The 15,073-nt window shown below is 36.8% G+C and overlaps 2 protein-coding genes across 3 annotated transcripts in view; one reads left to right on the forward strand and one right to left on the reverse strand.

Moving 5' to 3' along the window:
- LOC111511482 (uncharacterized) overlaps positions 1-15,073 on the reverse strand; it is a 121,365-nt gene that overhangs the window by 101,773 nt on the left and 4,519 nt on the right. The gene's annotated exons all lie outside the window — the stretch shown is intronic.
- Positions 1-15,073, forward strand: part of Mct1 (Monocarboxylate transporter 1) — a 215,271-nt gene that overhangs the window by 71,382 nt on the left and 128,816 nt on the right. Inside the window, exons 1-2 of one of the 2 annotated variants that reach the window (XM_074184197.1) lie at positions 6,858-6,924; positions 7,061-7,135. The exons of the other annotated variant lie outside the window; for it this stretch is intronic. The gene's annotated coding sequence lies outside the window, so the exon portion shown is untranslated. Of the gene's footprint in view, positions 1-6,857; positions 6,925-7,060; positions 7,136-15,073 lie in introns of those variants that run through there. 2 annotated transcript variants of the gene reach the window in all.

A 15,073-nucleotide genomic window follows, 5' to 3' on the forward strand; every position in this document is an offset into this window, starting at 1 on the left:
GAAAGAAGCGGCCTAGAAGAGCACCAGTAACTGATATTACCGAGTATGTGTATTCCAATATTCATGGAACGGAAGGATGTCGTATTACGATTAAAAAGTTCAAACACAAAATTATTGACGTTTTGGAAATTGTGGCTTCCGAAATGTCTCTTCGTAGAATTTTAAAGAAGATAGGTTTCAAATGGAGAAGGGCTGAAAATAAAAGAAAATTTTTATGAAGGAGGTGACATGGACTTTATACCTAATTTTCGGTTCATATATAAATCAAGCACAACATTGGGTGATTATCTTTCAGAAATGAATTCCGAAAATTATGGTAAATTATTAGAAGGAATAAATGGATATGGATGTAGCCGTTACTACGTGGTAGTAAATCATAATGAAGAAAAGAGAAATGAAACTTTCTGTTTTTTTTTACCACTTTTATTTGTAACTTATACAATAAACATTGAAAATGTCCGTATAGGACGAAACTGCAGTAACGTTAGTTACAAATGAAAGTGGTAAAAAACAGAAAGTTTCATTTCTCTCTTCTTGATTACAAGGAAAGTTAATCCCAAATTTACCTTTGAATTCGGTATTCGTGATATATAATGCCCCATAGCATAATATTCAAATTTATGCATCCCCCAACACAAATTCTGAAGTGGCTGCACAAAAAAAGCATTATGTTTACTTCTAACATGCTTAAACGCGAATTATACGAGTTGATCAAGCTGAATAAAAAGCATCATAGTATTTGGTACAAATTTGATGAGGTTCTGCTTGAACACGTTTTGCGACTTCCACCCTACCATCCGGATTTGAATCCCATTGAACTCATTTGGGCTACTGTCAAAAACAACGTGTTCCAAATGAATGTAACTTTCAAATTGGAAGATGTGAGGAAACTGGCGGAGCACGAGTTTGATCAAATCACTTCCAAGGAATGGCAGAAGCGTGGCCGACATGTAGTAGATATAGAGCGTTCAAACAAAGGTAAATCCAGTGATTATGATTTTAAATGACGACACCAGCACAAACACAAGCAGCAGTGAGGATGAAAAAAATTTGTAATTAGAAAATGACTGATTAAAGTTTATTTTTGGATAAGTGTATCATTATATAACATTTTAATAAACTGTACTACTACCTGTAATACTAAATTTGAAAAGAAATTGCAAAGAAGTCATGTTCCATTTGCTTCCCTAATCAAAACTATTTATAGGTGCGACACTGGCCGGCAAGGGGCTTATCGCAATCTAAAAGTAATTTAATTGGGAGTGTCTATACCTGCGCGATCTCTCGCCATCAGTCGTGGCGTGTACTGTATATCTATTGATGTACACAGTGACTTATCGTTAAAAATCGTTTATCATGTGGGAGGTAAAAATACCCAAAAATTAACGAAAAACTTTGAATTAATATCCATAAAAATAACTTCTGTTCAATATTGTGTACGATTTTTTAGGAATATATAACCCTCCCTTGTCCAAATTTCTGTATTTTTACTCTTGTTTGCCAGTTGTATTGTCGTCCTTGTTTTTTCCCGAATCATTTCCAGCGGTGGATAAAAATTCTCTAACTCAATTCCGGAATATCCTGTCTTCATCCTGATTAGATCAGCCCCTGGCGTCGCCAGCTTTAATTTACCCCGACGCCCTTTTACTCAGAATAAAACGGGCACCTGTGTAAGCCGAATGGAATGAAACAGTAATCCGACTCTCTGTTTTGGCACGTTCATTAGGAAGGCGATAAACAAAAAAAAAGAACTCTAACTAAAAACACGGCACGCAACACAAAACAAACCTCGAAGATGAGAGAGAGAAAGCGAGTACATGTAAGGGCGCGCGGGCATGAAAACAAATGAGGTTTCGTCCTCGGCGGGTGGGAAATAGTCCGTTCAAATTAGGTGAAAAAGTGGTAATCTTACGATAATTCATAACAAGCTGAAGTTGGTTCGGATTTTCAATTCACCGTTACGAATGAAATTTCAGAAGACCTCACCGTTCCCATGTGTGCTAAAAAACTTATTGAAGGTCAAGGGTAAGTAAAAACGATGACATCTCAACTTAAGATGACGTCATCTATGGGATCGACAGAATACTCGATCCTCAAATATCAAAGATGAAGGAGGCTCTTCAAAGCCTAACACAACTAATGAGACTTGTGGTGGATCGAAACAGCGTTGTTTAGTATTGGATCACACATGCTATGTCTTTTGGCTTTGGATTCAAATAGCTCCCAAGAAGTACAAAAATGAGAGAGAATTTAAGGTCCGCTGAGGACTCCAGAGATTTTCTAGCAACACCTTGGGTATACTAGATCGCTTGTAGCTGTGGATCGGTTATCATTGAAACTACGGAGAGAAGTATTAGCACCCCGCTCTCTGAACATAAGAGAAATTTTCGCCTCGGGCAAATCAACAAATGAGCTATTGCCGAGCATATACTAAGAGAAGGTGTTCACATTATCTCGTTCGAAGAAACACAGATACTTGATATACATACACAAAAAAAAATCATAAAAATTAGTCGAAGCGTTTCGGAGGAGTGCGACCACAAACACCGTGATATAAGCTTTTTATTAGATTTTAGAACTCTTTTAAATTTCTAGTTCCCCTGCTTCAGAAAATGTTCTAAAAACCACTATTGGTTATTGCGCAAAGGATTGTAGCGAAAACTAATCATGGTTACAAAAAAGTGAATTATTTTGTCCGCCTAAAATGTCAAGGCCAGTCTTGCTCCAATAGTGAGTCAAATACAATAGATAAGAATTCTTATGATATCGATGACGAAATAACTGATGAGACTTTTTTGAACAATTTACACATATCCACAAGAAAATATAGTATGACGATATCTCAGGAATGGTGCTTCTAAAAAAAAGTATAAGAGGAATTTTTGTAGACAATCATGATCAAATTTCACTTGACCTCTTTTCTACGATGACACTCATTCATAACTAGAAAAATGAAAAGAGAACGACATTTTTTTGGACCTAATATTTTTTGCATACATAAGATCAGTGGGGACTGTTGATATTGTATTTATAGGAATGTATTCTAGGCCTGTACCAATGTTTATCTCCATGCTAATTATTGTGAACTAAAATTACTTTTTTCACTGGACTAAAAGAAACACGCGAAAATCGTTCTCTTTTCGAGCTTTCCAGCTTTTCGACGTGCTGAAAGAGATTGCGGGGGGTCGGTGGGTGAAAGATAAGTGGTGATACGCAACTGACACCGTCGAAACGTGTTTTTGCCCACTTTGTGAAAGAGTTCTTCAAGAGATAATTGTGAAATGAGAGGGATTCGAAGCGAAGGAGACGCTTTTCGTTTGGGGGTGTTGCTATCTCCAGAATTGTACTTTCTAGTAGCTTAGTTTCTAGAGATCCGTAATATAGGTCTGGATCAATTTCCGGTGAACGGTTTTTCTTCCAACTCTCGTTTAGTTTAGATGAATCGCCGGATATTGAGTGCGAAAGATTTTGAATGCGTGGATCTACTGATTGTAATCTCTTAACTTGGTTTAAACAGAGTGGTGAGGATTCATATGTACACAATTGCTCTTTTGGTGGGAAGGCTTCAAACAAAGAAAAGTAAGGTGGAAAATTGATTACCCGCAAATTGAACCTAAAACCGTAAACCATCATATCCTCAAATATTTGGAAGGTTTCAACATCTTGAGCGATCATCAATATGGATTTCGGAAACACAGATCAACAGGCGACCTTCTATCGCATGTCACCCATATTTGTAATAACGCAATTGATAAACATGGACAGTCAAGAGCTGTTGTGCTTGATATTTCTAAGGCCTTTGACCGTGTGTGGCATGAGGGTTTGCTGGCCAAACTTCGAAGCTATGGCTTGTTGGATCATTTTTGTGTATGCAAGTGGCCGTCGACGGATATCTCTCGAATAGTTTCTGTTTTCTGTTGATCAACGACTTATTATTGAAAAAAAAAACAAGAATCCAATATGTTGCTCTGCTAATGACAACACACTTGTTTCGTTATTTCATTTGGATTCCAGAACATCGGCGGCACATCTTCACCGGCTCAGGAGGTTGCATATCTTAATGAGGATCTAGAGGTGATTTCGAATTAGGATAACCAGGTTCAATTCGATGCTACAAAAACCCAGGCATCGGTTTTCTCCAAAAATATGAATGTCTCCGAACCGGATATAATAACTTCAGGTCAGACAATTCCCATTTCTGTTTCGATAATTTTGTTGGAGATTAAAATGGACACCAATATGCCTTGGCACAATCATGTCGCTGGAATTGCAGAAGCCGCTTCTAAAAAGCTTGAAACACTGTTCCTTACCAGAAAACTGTACACATCTCAGCAATTTTTGATGCTTTATAAAGCTGAGATTAGAACTTGTTTGGAGTATTGTCCACATGTATGGAACTCCGCCCCTAATAATACTCTGAAGCTGCTGGATTTCATCCAGAGAAGAGCCATCCACCTGATTGGATAGTAATGGATAATAATGTGCTCACTTTGAACGTATCTAAAATTAGGTTTATGACATTCTCCCCCACTGCCGTAAATCAACCTTTCAGCGGAAATATGATATATCATACGATTCCACCCTGTTCTGAACACTCACACTGTTCATGTCCATTCATAGAGAAAGAAATGATACTATAACTGACCTTTTTTGTTGAACAACACTGATGTATAGGTATCAAGAGACTTATTAACTCTTAATAACTTATTCATTCTTTTAAGCTCGCTGGTGGTTAGTTATAAATTATTCTATTGTCGCATGGGAAGGAATCAGCACAAATACCTTTCAAAAAATGATACTTAAGAAAAAAGGATTCACTCCACTACATTTCTACATAGAGAAACAAAAATAGTCAATGTAAGATTACTCTTAATATATCATTGTTTACTATGGACCCATAGTAATCGCTAAAATTCTGTCAAAAGTCTGAATTATTTTTTGGTCCTAAACTACATAATTCAGTCCCAAAGTATTTGAAATAAATAAGTAATTTCAAAACATACAAAATAGATGTGAAGGAATACGAGGATGGTCCTAGAAGTTCCCGGCCTGACCTAGAGGTGGTGGTAGTTGTTTGAAAAATATCACTCTATTAGAAAGTATAGAAAGTACAGAATCTATAAAGCATATGTTTCAAGTTTAAAGACGCTGCGTTGTTTAGAATTAATTTGGCAGCCATCTTCAGCGAACATTTTCAGTGAATTTGTAAAAATGGAGAAAATTAGTCGTCGTTATGTGGTACAATAATTTCATTCGAAAGGCCTCAGCTCAATCAATATAAAATCTGACCTAGATTCTACTCTGGGTGAATCTGCTACTTCGTTAACAACAGTATCTCCATGGTCGCCAGCGGCCATGGAGATCTTTTTAGATCTACCTCTTCTCCACAATTTTCTGGAGAGAGAGGCTAGATAGACTGCATATAGACTTGTGCACATTGCCAATAACACAAATCATTTTAATGCAGAGTGCAACAGATTGTTGGTTGACACTGGAAGTCTCAGCATTCTGGAAATGACCTCTGACAGACCCAGAGCAGAGATATTAATCTGCCGAGGAACCTATGCGACTGTATTTCAAGCGGAAATTTACGCTATTGAATTGTGTCTGGAGAGATTGAAGATCCAACTTCAAACACAAGTCAATAAAAATATTCTGGGACAGTCAAGCGGCGCCGGAGTTGGAAGCTCTTGGCTTCTACCGAACAATGTCTGAATTGGTAGCAAATTGTCAAAAACGACTCTCCTCGATAGGAAGACTGAACAGATTGTCTCTGGTCTGGATTCCTGACCATACCGGCCTGGAAGGTAATGAGGCTGCTAACTCCCGTGCAAAGGAGGATTCCGCAAGCAGTTTCATCGGACCAGAACCTGTCATTGGCATCGCTTTAGGCTTTGCCAAACAAAGATTGAACACCTCGCTGGCCAGAAGATTTATGGACTTCTGGCAAAATCTTCCAGGACTGGCTCACTCCAAGGCGTTTAATCATCCTTCGAAGCTTGATACCAAACAATTGTTGGACTGCAGTAGGGATGAACTACAATGTCTAAGAGGCCTTCTTACAGGTCACTGTAATTTGAATTATAATATGAAGAGACTCGGACTGTTGGAAGACAGTGTGGGTCGCCACTGTTTGGAAAATGATGAAACAGTTACTTTTTGCCTGCCCCGCTGGGGACCGAATCAGGTTTTCAGAGTTCGGCAGAGCCCTGATCTTACCATCTGACCTGAAAAACCACTCACCATACAAACTAATCGGCTTCGTTAAGAAGCTGGGTTTATTTGGTTGAGTGTGAATAGGTGTAAGTCACAATAAACCCTTGCGGGTTGCGGTGGAGGGTCGAATAGGCACACTCACTTTGGACCTAATCTAACACAATTGTCTTGCGCAGTGAGAAAAAACAGTGTAAAGTGAATATATAAACAAAAATTAAAAGGAAGAGAAAGACAAAAAAACACTATTTACAATATAAAAATAGAAAATAGCGATGATAATATTACTGATGATAAGGCAAAGTTATGAGATTTGTGATTAGCATATTGACACAACAATACAAAAATAGAGGGTGAGGAGATACAAAGTGAGGGCATATTGCAAATAAAAAATTCAATTGTGTGAGTCATTTAACAGCGTATTTGTTATGACAGTAAGTTGGTAACTAATAATTTTATAGATTTTTTGATTTTATAATACTACAGCTTGTTTGTGGCTACATAATGTTTTGGTGTGATATCAGTGAATCAAATGAAATACAGTTAAAATAATGGCAAATAAACAAGATAAAAATTCATTTTACAGATAAACTAGAAAATTGATTTATCAATTAGATTGAGATTTTCAAGCCTGATTATAGAAAAAGCAGTTACCCAAAGTTGAAACAAATATGGTGTAAGGAAACAATCAACAATATAATTTTTTGAAAGGTAATATTATGTGGTAATATACAATAGCCACTGTTTAGTATGAGAGTGTTATTCAAAACACGAACTGCAACTACAGTTCGCTGTGAAATTTGGATAATTCATAAAAAAAAAATTGTTTCAATCTTTATAATTATAGGATCAGTAACCAAATTCAAAAAGATATAACTTGTGACGACCGGATGACTCAAATTTCCACAACAAAAACCGACAGGTGAGTGTGAAAAAGCAATATTTGTTCATGTTTTCACTGATATTAGTCCGTTCTTCAACCTAATTTCAGTCATAATATATAACGATTAATCGATGTGTTGAAGTTATTGATCTTGAAATAACTATATTTTGAGCTCCTTGAAAAGAGTTCAGTTGTTTCAATTCTATTGGCATATATCTTTGGTCTAAAAGACATACTAGATATATGGTTTATTATGTGGAACCAAAATAGCCGACCAAAACATCAATGTTCAACTACTCCACTATTTTATCACTGTATTGAATCGTTTTTCATGTTCATGATGTGGGTTTCTGAGGGAAGTCATCAGCCATGGAGCTATGCTGTAACTTTCGTCTTCTATAACTAATACAGCTCCTCTATAGGGCTTCATGATATTAAGCTTTATAATTCTTCCCTAATCTGCTCCCATGGGTTGAACAGTTCTCGGTTGTAGAAAGTTGCATGAATGTTGAGTTTGTCTAATCATGTTTGATTAAGGTATTGATCCAAGTGCGAATGGTTTACTTAGACGTACATGTATTCGTCAGCTTTCGCACCAATTTTATCTATCATGCTTACGAGGGTTTTTGAAAAGATATTTTGTGTTACATCAATTTGAAAACCGGGCTCACCATCAGATCTCAAAAAGTTTTAATTTATTTAAACCCATTATGAGCTCCAACTCGTGTGTTTAGTATTTCCCCGATACAGTATTGAGATAGCTCACTGTTGTTTATGTTGTGAAGTTTGCAGCTCTGGTTTCTTTGTTTTAACTAAAGCATTGGCTTATATTGAACGGAAGTCATTGTTTGTGGAGAAAAGTAGATGTTTTATCAACCTTCTTTGGGTATTTTCACCTTCCACAATCTGAAAAATGCGAAACTTGTAATGGAAAACTGTATACAGGTATAGGGTGGCAAACGTTGAATATTTTGAAGTTGTTTTTCCATTTAAATAGCTCATATGATGTTCTTGGATGCGATTCCTAAATGTTCTGCCAGTTTGACCAATATATACCTCAGGGCAAGTTTCACAATTTAATTTATATACAACTTTCTCAACGTATCATCTTGTTCATTCAAAAATGAAAGCACTTTTTCTGTTGTTTGTCCCGAACCTTTTTTGTTAGATTATGAAGGGTGAAAATGCCAATTTGCTTATATTGAAACAAATGCTGCATTTTATTTATAGTGAATGTAAGTGCTCCTGAATTACTTCCAACAATTACTTCAAACAATGTGAACGTTTTGCCTTCACTTTCCGAAGTAGAAAGTTCTATTACACTTTATTCATAAGATCCAGTATATATGACAAAGATTGAAATCGCAAAATTCATTTGCTTTTTCTATGAAATTTCTCAAAAATAGTAATCAAGCTTCATAAAATTTCTACTGCAACGAAATTAATCATTAAACATTCGAACTTGTTAACGATAACATTACTTGAATGGAGTTTAATTTCAACCCCAAGCCTCATTTCGTCCTAAATGAAATTTCGCAATATATTCTACTATAACCGAATTGTTAGTACAGTCCAACTGACATAATTTCTATTTCGTAGACTTGAGAAATGGTAATCGTGTAATGAACATTCCTGGCTTGCAGTATTTGTCACAAACAGCTCGAACGTTTGCTAAGTGGCAGCACGGAAACAAGCCCGAGGACATTGACGTTCACAAAGGTTTCAATTAAAGTACAGTTTTGCAGTTTTCCTGAGTTGAAGGAAGCAGCCAAGTTATATGAAATTACTTAATAAGATTTTTTATGTCTAAAAAAGATTAAAAGGAGAAATGAAGAAACTATCCATCAGAGTTTTGAGTTGTCCAATGGAGATATTTAGAATGTTTTTCAAGAAAATGTCAGAAAACCAAAAATAGTACCTTAATCAATATCGAATGAGAGTGTTGTGATTAGTTTATGAAAAAACCACGATAATCAATGTTCTTCAACTTTAGCAGTAGACTTACTACAAAGTGACGCACTTTAAGTCGATTGTTTTCGACACTGAATTTGTTCAGATTAAAATTCTTATTGGAAATATGCGAAGAGCATGAAGAATGCCTTATTTTATCCAAAACATTTATTTTTCTTAAATATATTTCGTAGTTTTTATCTGAAGGCTGATCACAGTGATAACTCATCTTTTAGTTTTTCCTGCCTGTCTCCTAAGAGTCTATTTTATTATACTTTGTATATCAATTCAAGTTTACCGATAAATGACAAAGATCTGATCTTATAATCAATGTATTCCACGAGAATAATTGAAGAAATTGGTGAAAAATATGATTAGTATTGAATAACAGGGATCTGTGACAGAGCCCTGAGAAACATTGTGTTTCACTAATTCAAAATATTGGATGAACTGAATCTACTAGAACATATCTTACACCATTGAAAAGAAGTTTCTCACAGAGGTTATGTGAGACTGTTTCGAAGGTCTCGAAGTTGTCGGACAAAGAGGTTTCCTCATGTAAGTCCCTAACAAATTTCTCGATTACGTTCTCATTGGGGGTGGGGCAGTAAAAATCGTCAAAAATTTTTCTCAACAACGTGCTGCTTATGTCTAAGTTCAAAGTTTAATGCCTCAGTAAAGCTTTATTTCATTTACCTATTTGCACTTCAGTGCAGGGGTGGGTATCTGATGTCTAATGAAGAAACTTACCGAGATCTAATAAAGTATTCTTGAATAAAAGTAATTTATGTAATTTTTCATGTCAAAATATCCTAGGAATAACTATTGGTCCTGCTTGCTATTTAGAGTTATTCATCGTGAACCTGCCTATCTTCCTTTTATGTTTCCCTTGCTTCACATTATCCACTTCCATAATTATACTCCGTTGTAGAGTGAATTGCACATAGTTTTCAACACTCCTGCTCGTTTTATTGATACTGCATGTATTAAATTGTTATCCTTACCGCCTTACTCTTACGTAATGAGAAGATAGTTCAGTTAGCATACTTCAATTCCATGGCATGACCCCATTCCTTCTTGCTGCAAATATATAGTAGGATAGGCTTGATAATTGATTGGAATACATTCTAACGAAATATTGGTATTTTATTTCTATCACGTGGATCGACAAACCATTAGAGAGTTTAGCAGATGGTAAACATTATGGAAATTTCCGATGAAAAAGTCCCGACTCCCGAAACTCTACCTCTATTATTAAAAATTTTAATTTGACCTTGAAAATAGGGTTCTGCGCGCTGCCGCTAAAGAGAGTTTATCAAAAGAAATAATTTTTAATAGCATAAAATGTCATTTCAAAAATTTGAAAAAAATCTAGTATTTTCTTAACACTTGAATGAATCGAGTCCCGTAGAAAAAAAAGTTTCATTACCATTTTTCAAAAAGTTATTCAATTGTTAACTAACAAATTTTTTCACAATCTCCCTTGGCATAAATAATGGGATAAAAGGTATAAATAATTGGCCTATATTAAACTTCGTGGAGCCCTTTTGATATATATATTCCATACGATCCTGGGATAAAAGTTCATAAAAGTTTATTAATTTGTTAATTATAATTTTTTATAACTATTGCAAAATTAAATATCTAAAAATTGTTGATGAAATTTTTTTTTCCAATTGATATTTAGCTATGTCTGTTTTCACATTAAACAATGGCAGTTATTACGTAATTTGTTTATTAAATTGTTTTAAACAAATTCAATATTTTTGAAATTTTTTTTTGCTATTTTGTTGTCTAGAGATAATCATGATTAAAAAAAATGTTTTTCCTAATTTTAATTTTTAATTGTTTAAAATCGATTTTTTTATATTTCGATTGTTTAAATGATTAGTTAAGAAATAATTTTGCTTTTCAAAATCATAATTTACACTCACACTTACACACACGGCTTCGCCCGAGTGGAATTTACAATTTTTAAACACCTATTTTTGTTTCTTGGGGGAGTTAAAAATAGGGTTCAAAAATTGTTTTGGTTTCCGTCAGTTTTGAATTTGGAAACCTGAAGCCTGTGTGTTTGAAATTGTCTGTGATGAAACTCAATGTGACAAACCAAATTCTACGCGGGCGAAGCCGTGGGCAACAACTTATCTCCATATAAACGATAAATGAGGTTCCCAAGGTCGTTCATTGCAAACCTAAGGTTCAACATTGAACAATGAATGAAATTTGTCCTATGTCTTTCCCTGCAGCTTTCACTGCAAAGCAACTAGTTGAAACCAGAAAGCATTCGTGATGCAACATCAAATAGGGCTGTATCGAACCATCATAGATATCCTCGGCAGTGCTAGGCTGAACCACGAATGCATTGATAGACTCAACCGTCCTTAAAGGAAAAGCCTGAGTAAGTGAAGGAACCATTCGTTGGATTGACAGAAGATTCAATCCTCGAATATCAAAGATCGCCGTGAGGTACCACCCAGGCTTCCCCTTCAAGGACAGTTGAGTCCAGTAATGCATTTGCACCACTAGCACTAGCACTAGCACCACTGATGAATTCTATGGCGGATCGAAACAGCGCTGTTTGGTATCGGGCTCCGTTTTTGTAGTCTGGTTTCAAAAAGTCAACGTGGTCCAATATTTTCGGAAAAGAAAGGGGGCATATTAGATTGGTTGGAACATTTTGAATTATCTATTCTGAATACTATCGCTTGTACAGAAATTTCTTCAGCAGTAATTTTTCACGCGTACCCCATTCAATGAGGTTTTCTTCGAATAAAGTCATCTTTCGATAACCGATCATACGGTTGAGAAACTCTCAAGCGAGCCATTTGTTATGACCGCTTTTTCTGTTTCCGGGGCCCCGATCGTAATTCTGGAAAGTGGGGCTTCCCGTGAGCTACCGCGCAATAGTTTGATTCATTACTTTTGATTAAATCCCGACGGCATATGTTGCAGCGCTGCGCAATCTGACTTATAAATCCCGAGGAAAGGCAATAAGGAAAATGGAACACGCGGGAAAACACACAGGAACAGAATAAATATCCAGCCCTTTCCGACTACTGTCTTGCCAAGTTCGAAATCGAGGGCTATTAGAGTCTCTTCTCGCCGTAGTCCCACGGGAGTACTGCCGTCTCTTACCCAATTATAATCGAATTTACTTGATGCCCTAATGGTTTCTGGAGTTGGGGATATTTCCCGGATATTTACTGGTTCATTTTTCAGCTGTAACGTCTCCAGAGTTAATTTCTCGACTGTAATGTCTTCGACTTCCTCTCCAGTTTCGGACACGTTGGCAGTCAGATTAGTTCGTAAAGTTGATTAACAGTTTGGTGGATTAGGGGCGTGGTTTCGGGGCTGCCGTCGATAAGCGTCCGTCTCGGAAGTGGATTTCCGTAGTTACCAGAGAAGTCCTGATAGATTCTAGACAAGTGTCTTAGCGGTGATAACTAATTCAGTGGAACCATTAGCGCTAATGGCGCTCGACGACGTTGTATTGATGGAAATGTCACTGATTTGCTGTAATACTCCAAAATCTGGTTCAGTTAACTTATAGTCTAATGAATAGCTATTTTTATTCAACTACCTGCTCTTTGTGGTGGCTTTCTACAAATATTAAAGAAACAATTTTTTACACATTTGTTCCACATCAAGCAGCCATCATATTATGACTCTACCTATCAAAATGTAGATTCCAATTGGTTGCTAAGGTCCTCCAGTATTACGACCTACAATTTTTTTTGTAAAAAACCTCAATTTATCCTAACCTTAAGTTAGTTTCTTAGGGGCAGTGTTGTGTATACTCTTCCAAACTGATCTCTAGCATCTCCACTGAAAATATATTTAAATTTTGAATAAAATAATGAGTATAGCTTCATTTTGTTTGTTTTATCAACGTAAGCCTTTTTTAAACAGGGCTGTTCAATTGAATTTCCTCTGCTAATCATTTTAGGGGGATTTTGTGCTCCAAAGTCGGTTTGACTCGCAAGCAAATGACTTCCGAACTTTCATTGCTGCTTATCTGATAAAACATAGATCCTTCCGAAACCATGTCGAAGCCCTTCTGAGGGAATGTTTCTACTTGCACTTCTGCTTTCGAAGATGGTGGAGGTATTTCTAATGGGTTTGCAGAGCTTGAATCATTCCAACAGCACCCCTTCCATAGTTTTCAAATCAGCATATTAGCCTGGGGTACTGCCAGCCACTCAGCTGTCCCATACGATGCACCTGATTGGCGGCTGTTTAAATCTACTTTAAATTTCTCGCCTGAAGCGTATCTAACAGGCATTACGCCTCTTAGGATGGATGTGAGACTCCAGATCCAGAATTTTCATATATTCTCACAGTTTTATTTTTTGTTTCTGCAACTGTAGAGTAGGGAGGGTGAGTGTAGGCCCACAGCACATTGCCCACATGTGACCAATTGTACATCCTCTTCAAGAGTTGTCCTCCTAGGTCATCGTCCATGCTGTCCTTTCCAGGAAGGTGGACAGGTCAGTAGGATACATCACCTTTATATCGGCAGGTGTATGCCAAGACTCGCCGAATACACACTCTCTTATTGACGATAACTCCTCACACTCGCATAGCACATTCCTGACAGTTTTATCTTTCTTTCAAATATACTGCATAGAGGTGTGTCCACTTGCCCCATATTATGGAGGTGTTTCCTTAGTTGACACTGGCCAGTCAGAAATCCTACTGTGAAGCATATATTTTTCCTAGTCATTGACAGATATTTCTTCGGCGCCAACTTCCCAGGGTCGCCCAGGGTGATCCTGGTAAGATTGCATCTTTTGATTTCATCCCATTTCTTCAGGGATTGAGCATGGGAGTGACGTTTGGCTAGTTTCACAATTGTCGAAGTCATCAGGCCGTAGGTGCCACAGGGTCCTAAAATGCTTAGTCCAGCCGCTTCCTTGACTAAAGAGTCGGCAATGCGATTACCTTCACTCCTTTCGTGCCCTTAAACCTACCTCAGGATAATGTTATTATCTACCGAGGCTTTGGCTAAATCTTGGTGGCACTCTAGTACTAGCCCTGAGATAACACGTTGTCTGTTCTAGGCTAATAAGGCTTGTCTGCTATCAGTGTAGATCTTATTTTTTGTTTATTATCTAGGAAATCTTGAAGCTGCAGTTCATTGTAATGGTGAAAGGTTCAGCATTACCTCTAAAGCAGTTGTAGAATACGCAAAAATTGCCTGTGATTCCAGAACAGGCCAATTTTGCACTAATGGTTGTTAAATTTTTTGCCACCATAGCAATGTAGCACAGGTAGCCATTTGTTTGAAAACTGATTGATATAAGACCTAAGTCAAATCTTTTGCGGAAAATCCAGGTTAACGTTCTAGCTTTGAAAAATATGACCTTGGAAGGGGCAATAGTATCTTTGGGGTTGGCCTTTTGCTTCATTCACTTCAATTATAATTTTTTTTATCTCAAGGAACATGTTTCTTGAGAACATCCCACTCAATCAATAGAGGTCAATGTTTACGATGATTCCAACTCCATCTTATATGGTCCTACAATGAGTACTCATCAGACACATGCCAATAATTTATTGTAAATGAATTCTAAAAACCTTATTTCGAATAACATTTATTAGTATTAATTTATTTTCACTGGTCTGAAGATGATGTAATTTCCAGCCGTTTCTGACTACTTTCTTGCTAAGTTCGAATTAAAGGGCTATTAGAGCTTCTTCTTGCCGGGAAGTCCAAAAGGATTCTCCATAGTTAAGTCCTCGACTGTAACGGCGGCATCTTTCTCTTCGGTTCCAGACACAGCAATAAGATAGTGGAGTTGATCAGAAATTTGGCGGCAGTGGATTTCAGCAGTTGTCAGCGAAAGCCCTAATAGATTAGAGGAAAATAGTCTAGCGGCAATAACTAATTCAGTAGAATTATTACTGCTAACGACACTCAAAGATGTTGTATTAACATAATCCGTACTGATTGCAATATACGCAAAGTTCATGTTTACTGGAATATTCTGAATCAACTTTCACTCTATGAATTTGTAATGAGGC

Source organism: Leptinotarsa decemlineata, unplaced genomic scaffold (genome assembly GCF_025532065.1).
Source record: "Leptinotarsa decemlineata unplaced genomic scaffold, Ldec_3_MD MMD2_tig00026354_RagTag_RagTag, whole genome shotgun sequence".
In the NCBI taxonomy this organism is placed as follows: domain Eukaryota; kingdom Metazoa; phylum Arthropoda; class Insecta; order Coleoptera; family Chrysomelidae; genus Leptinotarsa; species Leptinotarsa decemlineata.